The following is a 16,015-nucleotide window of genomic DNA, read 5'->3' as shown; positions in this document are numbered from 1 at the left end:
TTATATGCAGAGTATATCAAGCAAAATGCCAGGCTGGATGAAGCACAAGCTAAAATAAAGATTGCCAGAAGAAATATCAATAATCTCAGGTTTGCAGATGACACTACATTTATAGAAGACAGTGAAAGGGAAATAAACAGCTTCTTGATGAAGGTGGAAGAGGAGACTGAAAAAGCTGGCTTAAAACTCAACATTCAAACAACTAAGATCATGGCATCCAGTCCCATCACTTCATGGAAAATAGATGGGGAAACAATGGAAACAGTGGCAAACTTTATCTTCTTGGGCTCCAAAATTACTGTAGATAGTGACCACAGCCATGAAATCAAAAGACCCTTGCTCCTTGGAAGGAAAATTATAACAAACCTAGACAGCATATTAAAAAGCAGAGATATCACTTTGCTGACAAAGGTCCATCTAGTCAAAGCCATGGTTTTCCAGTAATTGTGTATGGATGTGAGAGCTGGACCATAAAGAAGGCTGAGCACTGGAGTACTGACACTTTCAAATTGTGGTGCTGGAGAAGACTCTTGAGAGTCCCTTGGCCTGCAAGGAGATCAAACCAGTCAATACTAAAGGAAATCAATCCTGAATATTCATTGGAAGGACTGATGCTGAAGCTGAAGTTCCAATACTTTGGCCACCTGATGGGAAGAGCCAAGTCATTGGGAAAGACCTTGATGCTGGGAAAGATTGAAGGCAGGAGGAGAAGGGTATGACCAAGGATAAGATGGTCGGATAGCATCACCGACTCAATGGACATGAGTCTGAGCAAACTCCAGAAGACAGTGAAGGACAGGGAAGCCTGCGGTCCATGGGGTTGCAAAGAGTCAGTCACAACTGAGCGACTGAACAACAGCAGCAATTTCATACTTACCAGGAACACTGAAACTTTGTAAAGGAACACTATTTTAGAGGATGGGAGGGGCTTTCCAGGAATTGGGCCACTTCTGGCCTTTTATGGTCAGCCTCAGAATTATCATGGCGCTGGTGGGTGTGTCCTTTAGCATACACTAATATATTATAATGAGCATATAGTGAGGCTCAGAGCCTGCTGGAAGTCGAATCTTCCACCATCTTGGGCCATGTTGGTTCTAACCAGTTTTTGTCCATATCCTGTTTTTCTCAACATCTGTGTCCCCCTCTTCTTTCTTTTGACATTTGTGCCTTTTCCTCTTCCTGTTTCAGAAACATGACCAGGCTCCTGAAAATGCCCACACACAGCAAGGCAGCAGGTCACCAGCAGTTTTGCAGACTTCAGAAGGAAGAACACACTGGAGAAAGTTAGGGCTCATTCTTTCTGAGGAAGAACTGGAGTTAGATGATACTGTTCAACTCTGTGTAGCTTATTGCATATAATCTTTAAGTAAACTCCAATTCTCTTTACCAAGAGTGGGTTTGCAGAAACAGAGTTACAGAAAACAAACTTATGGTTACCAGGGGGTAAGGGGGGATGGATAAATTGAGAGACTGGTATTGATACATACACACTACTATACATAAACTAGATAAATAAGGACCTACTGTACAACACAAGGAACTTTACTTAATACTCTATAAAGACCAATATGGGAAAAGAATCTAAAAAAGAGAGCATATGTAGAACCGACTCACTTTGCTGTACATCTGAAACTAACACAACATTGTTAATCAACTATATTCTAATGAAATTTTTTTTAAAAAGAGTGGGTTTAGGCCTTCTCAACAAATTATTTTGTTGTCATCCTGAAGTTCTAAGTTAAAGAAGCTCTCCCTAAGTACAGACACATTAGGTGGACTACATCTAATAGTTAGGTCAAAATTCTGCCCTTGGATATGATCAATAATATATATCAATAACATATCACCTCCCTTACAAAATGACTAAGGCTGCTATAAGGATATATTAATTACTCATAGAAAATATTCTTAGAGTAAATATACCGAAACATTGGTTTCAGTATATTTTGAGTGTTGGTCTTATAAGAGTATTTATCCTACTTTTCCACGTTTTCCAAATTATGTTCAAAGGGAATGTATTTATTTTAAACATCATTTCTTTTTTTAATGCTTCATCCATCATTCATTTTTTAATGCTTATTTTTATTTATGTATTTATTTGGCTGCACAAGCCTTAGTTGTGGCACATGGGATCTTCAGCTGTGGTATGTGAACACTTAGTTGCAGCCTGTGGGATCCAGTTCTCTGACCAGGGATGGAACCTGGGCCCCCTGTACTGGGAGCATGGAATCTTAACTTCTTGACCACTAGGGAAGTCCCAAAGGGCATGTATTTTTAAATGGAAGAGAATAAAATGAAAAATGAAGATGAAGTTTAAACCTAAATGATTCATTCTTCTTATAGTTTATTGCTGTGCTATCCAACCTGGAAATATTGACACCAAAATTACTCTTAGTCCAAAAAGATGAGTTAAGAATTTGCATATAGTTAAGAATTTGCCTACGTAACATCATATCTGTTGATGTTTTAGATACAGTGAAAAGTGAAAGTGTTAGTTGCTCAGTCGTGTCCGACTCTTTGGGACTGCATGGACTGTAGCCCACCACGCTCCTCCCCTTTCCATGGGATTCCCCAGGCAAGAATACTGGAATGGGTAGCCATTCTCTTCTCCAGGGGATCTTCCCTACCCAGGGATCGAACCCAGATCTCCCACATTGAGGGCTGATTCTTTACCATCTGAGCCACCAGTGAATATTTTAGAGAACTGAGCCTTTTCCTCCCTTCTAAGTTTAAAAGGCAGAGACTGAGCGATAGACATGAGAGTTAGTTGAAGATCAAAACTTTTGTCTTGATCACTAGTAAGGCTGTATTAGAGAACGTGGCTTTACATGTGTGACCACAGTGGACTTACAAAGAAAGAAAGTGAAAGTGAAGTCACTCAGTCATGTCCAACTCTTTGCGCCCCCACAGACGGTAGCCTACCAGGCTCTGCCGTCCATGGGATTTTCCAGGCAAGAATACTGGAGTGGGCTGCCCTTTCCTTCTCCAGCAGACTTTCCCAACCCAGGGATCGAACCTGGGTCTCCTGCATTGCAGACAGACGCTTTACCGTCTGAGCCACCAGGGAAGCCCAACCTTATGGACTGTAGCCTGCCAGTCTCCTCTGTCTATGGGGATTCTCTAGGCAACAATACTGGAGTGGGTTGCCAGTTCCTTCTCCAGGGGATCTTCCCGACCCAGGAACCGAACCCAGGTCTCCTGCATTGCAGGCAGATTCTCTACCAACTGAGCTATGAGGGAAGCTGGACTTACATATTGCCCCCAAATTAAACTTACCTACCTGGTCACAGGAAGGGCTGGAAAACCAAAGGCTGTCCTGACAAGGATGGATGGGCCCCTGCAGCTATACTACATGGAGAGCAGACCAGAGGACGTGCTATCTGCAGATGGCTGGGCCAAGAGGTTACTGAAGTCCCAAAGGGCTGAGCCATGCAGGCCCAGTTCTTATTCCCAAACAAACCAAATGTAGAGGGCTAGAGAGAGCCCAGGAATGTCACTTTAAGGAAGCCTTCTATATGGAACTATGAGACTACTGGAAAAGAAGAATCCCAACACACCTGTGACTTGACAAATGGTAAAAACTTCATTCAGATGACTAAGGCTATGTGAGCCTAAGAAACAGTTTTGACTGTTTCCTAAACTAATAAAAATTTTGGTGTCAAGTCAATGCAAAAACACACAGAAACGGAAGCAAAAAGTCATTGAACAGAAGCAGCTCTTGTGTTTTGAAAACAAATAAGAGTTTTCTTTTTCACACATGCAATAATAAGGATGTCTCTGGCAGTCCAGTTGGCACGAGTTCTATCCCTGCTAGGGGAACTAAGATCCCACAAGGAAAAAAATAAAATACGTAACAGTATGTGTAGTTGTCTTGTACTTCTTTCATATTCCACAAATGAAGTGTCTTGCCCATTAAAATTAGAAGCATTGCCATGCCTAATAGAATTCTTGCTCTGTTCCCTAAAGACTACTCAGCCAGACACAAAGACATAAAAACGTCCTGAAAAGAGAGTAAAGAAACTGTTGTTTGTTTTTAAAAAGCTAATCCAGTGTTAAAACTAGTAAGGAAAGCCCCAACCTCTTAGCTGGAGTTGCACAACCTTCAGTGAAGAGTCCCTGGAGAGTTATAACCAGGTATGTTGATTCAACACCCACACTTGCTGTGCAAGACTCCTGGCCTTCATCCAGGCTCCCTGGGACAAGGTGTCCACATGCATCTGAGTGCCGTGAAGGAAATACCAGGGAAGGAGCTTTTCACGTAGGGATTTCAGCATTCAAGCCCCTTGCACCACGTTTGCCCACTCAGGCATTAAACTAAATCCCTTTCCATACCACAGTGAGACTGAACCTGAGGAAAAGAGTCTTCCACATCAGCCACAAACGAATATCTCTACTTAGGAGCAAACAGAAGTCCAAGAATGAGAACAGAGTCCTCCACGGTCATCGCCGTTGGCAGCCACAGGCTGTTAGCTGGGGCCTCTCTTCACTGAAAGACCTTGAGTCTCTTTCAGGCTCTCCATCCTTAGCTCAAAAATACTGAGGCTGGATTCATCAGTCTGGAACTGTGTTGGAATTCTATGATTCTTGTTTCTTACTACCCAAATATTCTAATGGAAATCCAGTAGATTAAGGTGAAAACTATGTCAGTGATAGATTGCTGTTAACACAAATTCAAAAAAGTATGCTTGTTCCTGGAGAAGGAAATCCACTGCAGTATTCTTGCCTGGAAAACCCCATGGATGGAGGAGCCTGGCGGGCTACAGTTGGGCTAAGAGTTGGGCATGACTGAGCGGCTAACACACACACAAGATAGGCTTGTGTGTATGAGTGTATACACACCCACAGAGGAAGGAGCTTGAATTATTTCAACTGTTTGTTCACACAGGCCCAAATTACTCAACCTTGTACTTTGTGCTGCTGCCATTGACATGTTAATTGTACCAAGTTGTTTTTAGTTCTTTCAAACTGTCCTCATCTTTCTTTAACTGGAATAGATTTCTGAACATGGGTCCTCAAAACAGGATGTTTGAGCCAGCACTGCTCGCTCCGGGGCATGTAAGAGCTCAATGTACTGATACGCTGAGTATGTGCCTAAAAGACGGATGTGTGACACAGGACAATATAGTGGCTGACTGAAGGGAAAAGTGCTGAAAAATTGAAGACCCACATGTCTTTCATTAGATAGAATCACACTTTGTGTGTTGTAGGACAATTTCCTCATCAGGACTACATTTTTAAAAGAATGTTGGATTTAGGTCCCGATTTATCTCTGTCACTTACTGTGTAACTTTAGGCAAAGTCCTTAAGCCCTCTCTCTCAGTTTTAGCTTCTCCTCGGAATAGTGTAGATAAAACACCCATCTCAAAGGGGAGTTATGAGCACTGAGTAAGAGACTGTATGCAAAAGTGCCTGACATATTATTTAATATACTCAAAAGTTTTCTGGATATTAAAATGATTATTTTATCATTGGAGAAATTTTTTGAAATGCAAATAATAATCATCACTGACTCTGTGTGTGTATATAATTTTAAAAACTGAATCTTATTTTAAAATGTCCCCAGCTAAGATATATTCATCATTCCGTCATACAGGGCAGAAAACACCCCCCCCCCAACACACACATACATAAATACACTCAGTTCTTCTCCAATGAGCAGCACTCCCCCACTCCCAATGCCCCGATGATATCTCATTCTGCCTTTTCCAGTGACAGAAATCAAGGATTATAGGGGCTATTTTACTCCTCCTATTTTAGGATAGTTTTTCCAGAAACCATTTAAAGTAGAAGACAATTCTTCCTGTTTCAAAGACCTACAACGGAGCAGCCAATTCAACATCTCCTGCTGGAAGTTCTACAGAGCTTTCATTCGCTGTTTCAAATATACTTTTTATTTCTCTGCTGTGGCACAAGCCTGAACAAGCTCCAGAGGGCAAGCTTCCCCCAGATAAACAGCTTCTGGCCTTGAGCTGGACATATAGGGAAAGATGCAAAGCAACTTCAAGAGGAAACAGGAAACACGCAGCAGGTGTAGAGTCAGTCTCCATAACTGAGGCTCAGCTTCTCATTTGTCATCATCAGTTCAGTCGCTCAGTCGTGTCCGACTCTTTGCTACCCCATGGATTGCAGCACTCAAGGCTTCTGTCCTTCACCAACTCCCGGAGATTGCTTAAACTCATGTCCATCGAGTCGGTGATGCCATCCAACCATCTCATTCTGTACCGTAATTGCCGTCCCTGGCTACTCTGGTTGTTGGGAGGACCAGATGACTATGAGTGGCAGCTAAGCATTATCCAAATGGAATGACGATTATTAACTATCATGCATGCGACAAATATGAACTGAGATCACTGTCCTAGGCACAGAGGATTCAGCATTAAATCTGCCCCCAGGCCAGCTTCCTGTGTGCACGCTAAGTCGCTTTAGTCGGGTTTGACTCTTTGCGATCCTATGGACTATGGCCCCACCAGGCAAGAATACTGGAATGGGTTGGCATGCCCTCCCTCCAGGGGCTCTTCCTGACCCAGGGATGGAACCGTATCTCTTATATCTCCTGCATTAGCAGGGTGGGTTCTTTACCACTAATGCCACCTTCGAAGCCCAGCTTCCTCAGTAATTATAAAATAATTTCAGTTTGGGATTAGCACTAGGTGGGAAATAAACAGGGAAATGTAGTTAAGAAAAAAAAAAGAAAAGAAAAAAGCAGAGGGGATATGGGAATGGCTCTCTGAGGATGGGGATTTTGGAGCTGAGTGAAAGGAAGGAGGCACACACAAGCAGATCTAGGAGAGGAAATTTCCAGGCTGAGAAGAGCATCTGCAGGGGTCCTGAGATGGACGTGAGCTGCTGTGTCCGTGGGGTAGGAAGATGGCTAGTACCCGACATACTGCTGTAACTGGAACACAGGACGCAGGCCACAGATGAACAGAAGACAAAGTCAGAAAACAGATGGCAGCCGGGGCATGGAGGCCAGGGTCAGGATTATTACAGAGGCCTGCTTAAATGAACACGCTTTTGAGAACCTATTTCATTGCCTCAACACATAAAAGGCCCCTAGTAAATATTTATATTTATTGGATTTCCTGTGGGTATTGCCTTGACTACATCTGTGATTAACAGCCTAATTGACCAGGACTCTGAGCAATGGGCAGATGCGCAAGCAAAGCCTTTTTTAAGAGAACAGCATGAAGATATCTTTCCAGGGAGCAGAATCCAGAGGTGGGCTCTTCATCCAGTTTAACAGAAGCCTCTTCTATCTCACTGTAGATCCTAGATCCTACCAGCCCCTTGCGAAATACCAGGAACTGAGGTCAAGTTTAGCGCCATATCTTCTGGGTCCAAGGGCTCAGAAGCTGTCCCTAGAGAGTGGGGTAGAGGAAAGATCACCTACTTGAAGCCCCTTCTTTACTCCTAACTAGCTAGGCAACCTTGAGTGAGTTAGTTACCTAAAAACAATATAAGAAACATTTATACAGTGCTTTCTGTGGGCCAGGCTCTGTTCTAAGGACCTTATTGTATTAACTCATTTAATTTTCTGTTCCACCATCTGTAAAGAAAGGATAATGATAGTACTTAGATCACAGTCTAAGATGTCAGCTACAACATTGAAATGCAATAAATGGTGTTCCCTTCTTTTCCTCTACAGACTAAAATGGATTACTTCAAAAGCACTAGTAGAAAGTATATAAAACAACAGGCCATAGTGAGAACTCAACGTGTTCACAGCTATAATGATAGCAATGTCACCAGTTCTCCCCACTGAAGCAAGCCCTAGTTCGTCTGAACAGCCAAAGTCCTGCTGAACGATTTACAGAAGCCAGCTACTGGGGGTACCTTTTACTATAACTTATTCTAGAAGCTGATTGAGAGCCTGGCACATAACAGAAGCTCAGCACATTTTCCTTCCTCTCTGCTGAGGCACGGTTTCACCATCAGACCAGGAACTATGTTAAAAGATAGCTATTGCACCTCAGAGAAAACAACTTAATATCAATTGTAGAAAAAAAAAAAATCCAAATCTTTGTTTTGGTGGCATTCTCCAATGTTCAAATCCATCCCTCAGAAGTTACAATTGGAGTGTAAGGAGGGTACCTGGGTGCCTTTCTGCCATGCCAGGATCCGCCTCGAGTAAAAGAGAGCAGCAGGGTTACAGCCAAATAGAAGAAAGGGTTAGGGGAGTTGGCTCCAACAGGTGGGCCCACAACAGTGAAACTAAACCCTAGTAATGATGGGAGGAACTAGAGAGTGTTCACAAGCAAAGATGTGCCTGTGTATCAGTGTACAAATCCTGTATTCCTCCCTGGCTAGCACCACACACAATAGGCCCAAGGGAATAAGTGTTGTCTCTTCCAACCCAGCTGGCCACAAGACCTCACCTTGGAAGAAAGACCCTTTAGGTTTACTGTCTATATCACCAAAGACCTCTGTGAAAAGGCTAGACTTGACTTGAGAACATTAACAAATCCATCCATTGGCATGAACCAATGGATGGATGAAGGTCTATTGTCTCAGCAGATAAGCTAGCTCCTGTCTTAGGAAACAGACAAGAGAGTTCAGAGATAGGACACAGATCAGAAAAATCTTTGTCAATTCTAAAACAGGCCAAAAAAAAAAAAAACCCACTAAGGTTTAAGAAAAAAAAAAAAAAAAGAAGAACAATGGTTGCCTGGGGGGATTGAATGGGAAGGTATACCAGGGAACTTTCTGGGAACCCGGAAATTCTATACTGTGATGGGCTATAACTTACATGGGTGGTGTATCCATTTGTCAAACTTGTACAGCTAAGAGCGGTGCATTTCAATACATATAAAGTTTACTTTAAAAGCTGTGAAAAAAACAATAATGGAGATGGGGGAGGAGAGGAGAGGTATACATAAGCTAAAAATGGCAGTATGTAACTGGTACAGGAGCGTTCTTTATACTATTTGATTTCCTTTGTATATGTTTAAAATTTTTCCATAATAAAAAAAACAGAAGGGTTACAACCAGGGTCCAGGAAGGGGCTACATGGGATGAGAATCCACAGGGTCAAAGGGCAGCATGGGGAATGGACCAGAAGTGCCCAGGGCCCTTTGTCACCTGCACATTTCTTGTCAAATTTAATCTTTCATGTTGCATATTCTTTGTCTTATTGATCTGATCCTTTCCTTTGGAATTTTCTAACTGTAGAAGAGAAACTTAATACTATTTATGTATTTACAGAGGCCCCTGTCTTAATAGTCACAAGCACTCTAAGGGGAGGGTAGGAGGTATAAATGCTGTTTAAATGAGTCCCAGGCCAGCCCTGCTCATACCCAGTAAGAGACGTTGGGGGAGAGGGGGCCACAAACCCAAATTGCTTGAGAAACCTCCATACGAAGATTGTATTCCCAGAAATGATTGTCATCAAACAAAACCTGGGGGGGCGGGGGACGGGTTAGTGAATAGCCTTCATGTGTAAATGGATTTCTCCACCAGAGATGGGGCTGACAGACCGAGGCCTGCAAACTCATGGAAATTAGCAGTAATGAGACATAAACAGTCAAACCTCAAAATAACATCTCTGGCCTTTAGAATCAACACAGCTCTCCTGTCAGCCTGCACCTGGCCCGTCCGGCTGGGTCCGGGAGCCAGTGGGGTTTTAGGCCCCTTTTAACAGCTGCCAAGAGCACATTACTCATGGCCGGGATGTCGGCCTTTTATGTTGCCACAAGTGGCCCAGCCGTTGTTCGGGCCTGGCGAGGTCCATTGACGATTTTTCCCAGGGCTGAGGCTTTGCTCTCTGATTTTTCCAGCAGCTCCAGTTTGTCCACATGTCACCAGCGTACACCAAGTAAGCCCCCCAGACTCCTGTGCTGGCCTGCAGCCATGCTCACTGCCGGCCCACACCCTCAGGTCACTGGAGAGACAGGCTGCAGTTAGCACAGCAAAGGGCAACAATTTCGCTCGACAAAACTGATCTGCCTTGTGAGTGCCTGGGTCTCTAAGACAGTGTCAACAACTGGGAGGTGTCAGTGGAATACAAACAGCCTGCAGAAAGCATGCCTGTGAAATTGCAGAGAGGCCTGATTGTAATTGTGTGGTAGTTTGAACATTCTTTGGCATTGCCTTTCTTTGGGATTGGAATGAAAATTGACCTTTCCAGTCCTGTGGCCACTGCTGAGTTTTCCCAAATTTGCTGGCATATTGAGTGCAGCACTTTCACCGCATCATCTTTAGGATTTAAAATAGCTCAATTGGAATTCTATCACCTCCACTAGCTTTGTTCGTAGTGATGCTTCATAAGACCCACTTAACTTCGCATTCCAGGATGTCTGGCTCTAGGTGAGCGATCACACCATCATGGTTATCTGAGTCACGAAGATCTTTTTTGTATAGTTCTTCTGTGTATCCTTGCCACCTCTTAATATTTCCTGCTTCTGTTAGGTCCATACCATTTCTGTCCTTTATTGTGCCCATGAAATGTTCCCTTCAGTTCAGTTCAGTTCAGTTCAGTCACTCAGTCGTGACTGACTCTTTGCGACCCCATGAACTGCAGCATGCCAGGCCTCCCTGTCCATCAACAGCTCCTGGAGTTTACTCAAACTCACGTCCATCGAGTCAGTGACGCCATCCAGCCATCTCATCCTCTGTCATCCCCTTCTCCTCCTGCCCCTAATCCCTCCCAGCATCAGAGTCTTTTCCAATGAGTCAACTCTTCACATGAGGTGGCCAAAGTACTGGCGTTTCAGCTTTAGCATCATTCCTTCCAAAGAAATCCCAGGGCTGATCTCCTTTAGAATGAACTGGTTGGATCTCCTTGCAGTCCAAGGGACTCTCAAGAGTCTTCTCCAACACCACAGTTCAAAAGCATCAATTCTTCAGCACTTAGCTTTCTTCACAGTCCAACTCTCATATCCATACATGACCACAGGAAAAACCATAGCCTTGACTAGATGGACCTTTGTATCTCTAATTTTCTTGAAGAGTTTTCTAGTCTTTCCCATTCTATTGTTTTCCTCTATTTCTTTGCACTGATCTTTGAGGAAAGCTTTCTTATCTCTCTTTGCTATTCTTTGGAACTCTGCATTCAAATGGGTATATCTTTCCTTTTCTCCTTTGCCTTTTGATTTTCTTCTTTTCTCAGCTATTTTTAAGGCCTCGTCAGACAACCATTTTGCCTTTTTGCATTTCTTTTTCTTGGGGATGGTCTTGATCCCTGCTATCTGTACAATGTCACGAATGTCCGTCCATAGTTCTTCAGGAACTTTGTCTATCAGATCTAATCCCTTGAATCTATCTGTCACTTCCTGAATGGTATAATGGTTTTCCCTACTTTCTTCAATTTAAGTCTGAATTTGGCAATAAGGAGTTCATGATCTGAGCCACATTCAGCTCGAGTAAAGTAAAGCAGAGACATTACTTTGCCAACAAAGGTCTGTCTAGTCAAGGCTATGATTTTTCCAATAGTCATGTATGGATTGTGAGAGTTGGACTATAAAGAAAGCTGAGCACTGAAGAGCTGATGCTTTTGAACTGTGGTGCTGGAGAAGACTCTTGAGAGTCCCTTGGACTGCAAGGAGATCCAACCGGTCCATCCTAAAGGAAATCAGTCCTAAATATTCATTGGAAGGAATGATGCTGAAGCTGAAACTCCAATACTTTGGCCACCTGATGAGAAGAACTGACTCATTGGAAAAGATCCTGATGCTGGGAAAGATTGAAGGCGAGAGGAGAAGGGGACAACAGAGGATGAGATGGTTGGATGACATCACCAACTCGATGGACATGAGTTTGAGTAAACTCCGGGAGTTGGTGATGAACAGGGAAGCCTGTTGTGCTGCAGTCCATGGGGCTGCAAAGAGTTAGACATGACTGAGCGACTGAACTGAACTGATTGTAATCCTTGTGTTTGAAACACACTCTTGAAATGGGTCAGTGGCTTGAGTGGATGAGTGTCTGTATCAGATGAAAAGAATCCCACCTATAGCAATTTGGTAAGGTCGTCTCTGGATCAGTGGGGCCAGGCAAGGTTGGATTTGGGGTTAAATCCTAATGGGGTCATTAGTAATTTTAAAAAATTATTTATTTGGCTGAGCTGGGCCTTAGTAGTGGCATGCAGGATCTTTCAGTTGTGATATATGGACTCTTAGCTATAGCATGTGGGATCCAGTTCCCTGAGCAGGGATTGAACCCAAGCCCCCTGCATTGGGAGTGAGGCATCCTAGCCACTGGACAACTAGGGAAGTCCCGAGTCATTAGTGTCTGATGGTGATAAATTCATCATATCTATTCATCTATTCACAGGTGACAAATTCATCATCTATCTAGTTCATCATCTATTAATATTTTTCCTTCCATACTTTCAGTTCTCTAAGGAATTGTGTTTGTCTTCACAGCTCTATCATCATGATCCAGCCCAGAGAAAATCCTCAAAGTATTCTTTACTGAATGAAGGAATACATTGCATTTTGACTCTTGAAGTTGCCACAGTCCCTGGTAGAACTACATACGACCCCAGGTTCCTGCAGCAGTAGAAGTGTTAGCTGGGGATCTGGGAGCCCTTCTGGCGAACCAATACACTTCTCCTTTTCTCTCTCACTCTATGGAGGTTGGGAGGTCTTCTCTCCAGCAGTCTGACTAACGAAGGCTTAAGTGTGGGTCTGCTGGGGTACTTCTGGGACAAGATTTGATTCCTGATTTAAAAAAAAAAAAAAAAAGACAAAAGAACTTGGAGAGCTTGCTGGTATTGCTCTTTCTTCCTTCTTTTTGCTCTGAAAAGCCAGATTCTATGACAGTCATCTTCATCGAGACACCGGATCACCGAATCATCCCTGGAACCACTGTTGTTGTTGTTATTCAGCCACTCAGTTGAGTCCAACTCTTTGCTACCCCATGGACTACAGCATGCCAGGCCTCCTTGTCCTTCGCCGTTTCCCGGAGTTTGCTCACATTCATGTCCATTGAGTCAATGATGCCATCCAACCATCTCATCTTCTATTGCCTCTCTTCTCCTCCTGCCCTCAATGTTTCCCAGAGTCTTTCCCAATGAGTTGGCTCTTCACATTGGGTGGCCAAATGTGAAGGGTAGAGCTTCCTCTACCCTTCTTGTTAAGTGAGATGATATAAACATGTGTAATGTTTGCACTACAATTAGTCTATTTTCTATTCCCTACGAGCAAACACTTTGTAACTGGCATTTTCTAATTTCTACTTTAGATAGATGGCGAGAGACTGTTATTTATTCATCTTGTTATTTCCAAGCACATAGTTCTGAACCTGGTACATAGTAAGAGCTCAAAAATTACTGAATGAATGAAGAGTGAACAAGTCAAAAAATGAATAAGAAGGGATTCAGGAATTCATTTATTGACCTCCTGCTACATATAAGGCATTCCCTGTTGATGAGTGAGGGCTGTGGTTAGAATGTATTATTCAGCTGAATATTTTAGAAGAATAGTATTTATAAAATCTTGGTTGCAAACAATTGGGTTCGTGGTTCTCCCTCTTTGATATAAATTATGGTTTAACAAAGTGCATGCTGTTTGCCTATTTTCTTAATGCACAGATACTCATTCGTTCTTAAAGTCTGAAGAAAAGTAACTGCTTCTCTATTATGGTTATTAGTAGAACTCTTTCTATGAAATATGGAAGCTATTTTTCATCTTTGAATTAGCGAAAATTGGTTCCGCTGAGGATTGACAAACTCTGGCTGTTTGCTGACATCATTTTATTTAGAGCACTAGGATCCGTACTATCCATGGGTTTTCAAAATGTTTGATGTTTGGAACTTTTAAATTAAAAAGAAATGTGGAGCCTTGATCAAATGGAAAGGTTTTAAATACATCTAATGCAAATTGTAATGAAGCAAAATTTATACTAGCTTACAATCAATGACCCATGTTAGAAGAAGGTCTAACATAACAAAAAGAACAGGAAAATGCAAATTTTATGTTAATAAGTCTGGGGATTAAGTTTGTGGGAATTATAATACATTTTCTCTTCCTTTTATGCTGATCTTCAGCAGAGCCCAAGTGAAACAAGTGTAATGAATTGTGCGTCAACAGCTGGCAACACTTGTATTGTTTGCTTTTTAGAGTGGGCCCTGATTACATTTCAGGACACTGAATGCACTGATAGCTAGACAATAGGATCGTTTTTAAAGCAACCACATCTAGAAATGACATCCTCAAACACAAAGTGAGAACTGTGACAGAAGAAATCATAGAAACAAACAAATAAGCTTAAAACCAAGCACACCCTACAAAAATGGCCCAGGAAACCGAGGGATATTTACTCAAACAAAGGAAACTATCTAGAGTTCCATGATAGGCAAATGAATGGTCCTGTAGCCTAAGTCGGAACAAGATGGAATACCCTCCATTAAAAATTTTAAGTTTGGTTAAGTGAAAAAAGCATAACGTGAAATTGCGTGTATACACAGATCACAGCTTTGCAACAACATGTGCGTGTGTTGACAGTGATGGAAGAGAACTGGAGGCATGGTTAATGGTTTTATGTCACACTAACTAGTTCTTTTTCTTTACTTCCCTTTGGAAGTTGTTTAGATTCACGATATAAGAAAAAAGAAAAACCCTAGCACTAAAACCGTCCATGGTACCCTGTAAGAGTTGTCAGACCTTCTTATGGGGCTCATGGAGATTGGAGGGTCCAAAGAGTTCGTGTCAAAAAAAAAAAAAAAAGGAAGCATGAAGACCAGGATGCTGGGTTTTTTGTTGTGGTGGTTTTTTTTTTTTTTTTTGTCTGTACTGGGTCTCCGTTGCTGGACGCAGGCTTTTCATCATTTCGGTGCTTCTCCCTGTGGAGGATTCTCTTGTTGCAGAGCCTGGGCTCTAGAGCACAGGGGATTCAGTAGTTGTGGCAAGCAGGCTTAGTTGCCCCAGATTGTGGAATCTTCCTGGGCCAGGGATCGAACCTGTGTCCCTCTGCATTGGCAGGTGAATTCTTAACCACTGGACCACCAGGGAAGTCCCAGAATGCTATTATTGCCCCTGAAAACTCCAGGGAGAGTGTTTCCCTCCCTCAGCGGGCCTCCCACCTCTTGCTTCCTCAGGCGGCAGTTTGGACACCAGGGAGAAGAACCCCTGTCTGTTTAATACATTAGGGAACAAAGGCTGATTGCTTCCCTTGTCAATAAACAAACATTATCTGCTTCTGTTTCTCTGCTAAACTGAATTTCTGCTTATGCTATCTGGTTATATAAAGACTTCATGTACACAGGAAAAAGAAATGACAAGGTTGTGTAAGCAGGCAGCCCTGGGTAGAGCTGTGAAGTTAGTACAGTTTATTTCTTGGGGATCCTTGCTTTTTTTATGCATACTTTCTCCCCTTCCAAAAGCCCAGATGGCTCATGAAACCACTATTTTCATCTTTCAACAATCTATTCAGGAACCAATGGATTTCTTCACAAGATTCTTTAAAAAGAAACAAGGGCTGGGTGGGAGTGGGGGCATGGTGGACAGACAAAGGACTGAATCACTACAGACTGAATCTGGGGCGTGGAGGGAGAGTTTATGTTGGGAGAAGAGAACTTTACTTCATACTTTGTAGGCAGCAGTCCTTCTAAAAGCCAGAACTGAGGGGTAAAGAGTTTAAGTGACTGGCTCAGGGTCAAATGGTTGAAAAGAGGGAAGGTCAGGATTAGAAGTCAGGCCTGTAGAAAGCAGTAGGTGCAGTGAGAGGCTGTGAGAGTTCAAGAGAATGGGGGTGAACCCAGCTTTCTGTTCCCCCAGGAAAGTGGAAGCTGGGAGAGTTCCTTCCAAAGGATGGGCCTTGGGGCCATAACATGTCCCAGGATTGTTGCTAATGGGTGACATGATGTGACACCGCCTGGAAGGAAGAGGACAAAACCCTCTGGTCTTGACACAGTGGAGAGGGACAAAGAAGCAACCAGGAGACACACTGCTCATAAAAGTCTTTCAAAGCTCGAGTCTGCTGGTAGGTAGTCCTGCAATGAGAACGGTGTTGCCAGGGTGTCCAAACATTCCAAACCTTCTCCAGGGTAGCCACCAGAAGGTCAGATTGGCCGGAGAAAGCA

The 16,015-nt window shown here is 42.9% G+C and overlaps 1 non-coding gene across 1 annotated transcript; it reads right to left on the bottom strand.

Moving 5' to 3' along the window:
- Positions 1-2,995: 2,995 nt before the first annotated feature.
- Positions 2,996-3,067, bottom strand: TRNAC-GCA (transfer RNA cysteine (anticodon GCA)). Its single transcript has one exon. It is a non-coding gene; the product is annotated as a tRNA-Cys (tRNA).
- Between the last annotated feature and the right edge of the window lie 12,948 nt (positions 3,068-16,015).

The sequence above is a fragment of the Ovis aries genome, chromosome 9 (genome assembly GCF_016772045.2).
Source record: "Ovis aries strain OAR_USU_Benz2616 breed Rambouillet chromosome 9, ARS-UI_Ramb_v3.0, whole genome shotgun sequence".
Taxonomy (NCBI): Eukaryota; Metazoa; Chordata; class Mammalia; order Artiodactyla; family Bovidae; genus Ovis; species Ovis aries.
This window is presented reverse-complemented; position numbering and strand designations above follow the sequence as displayed.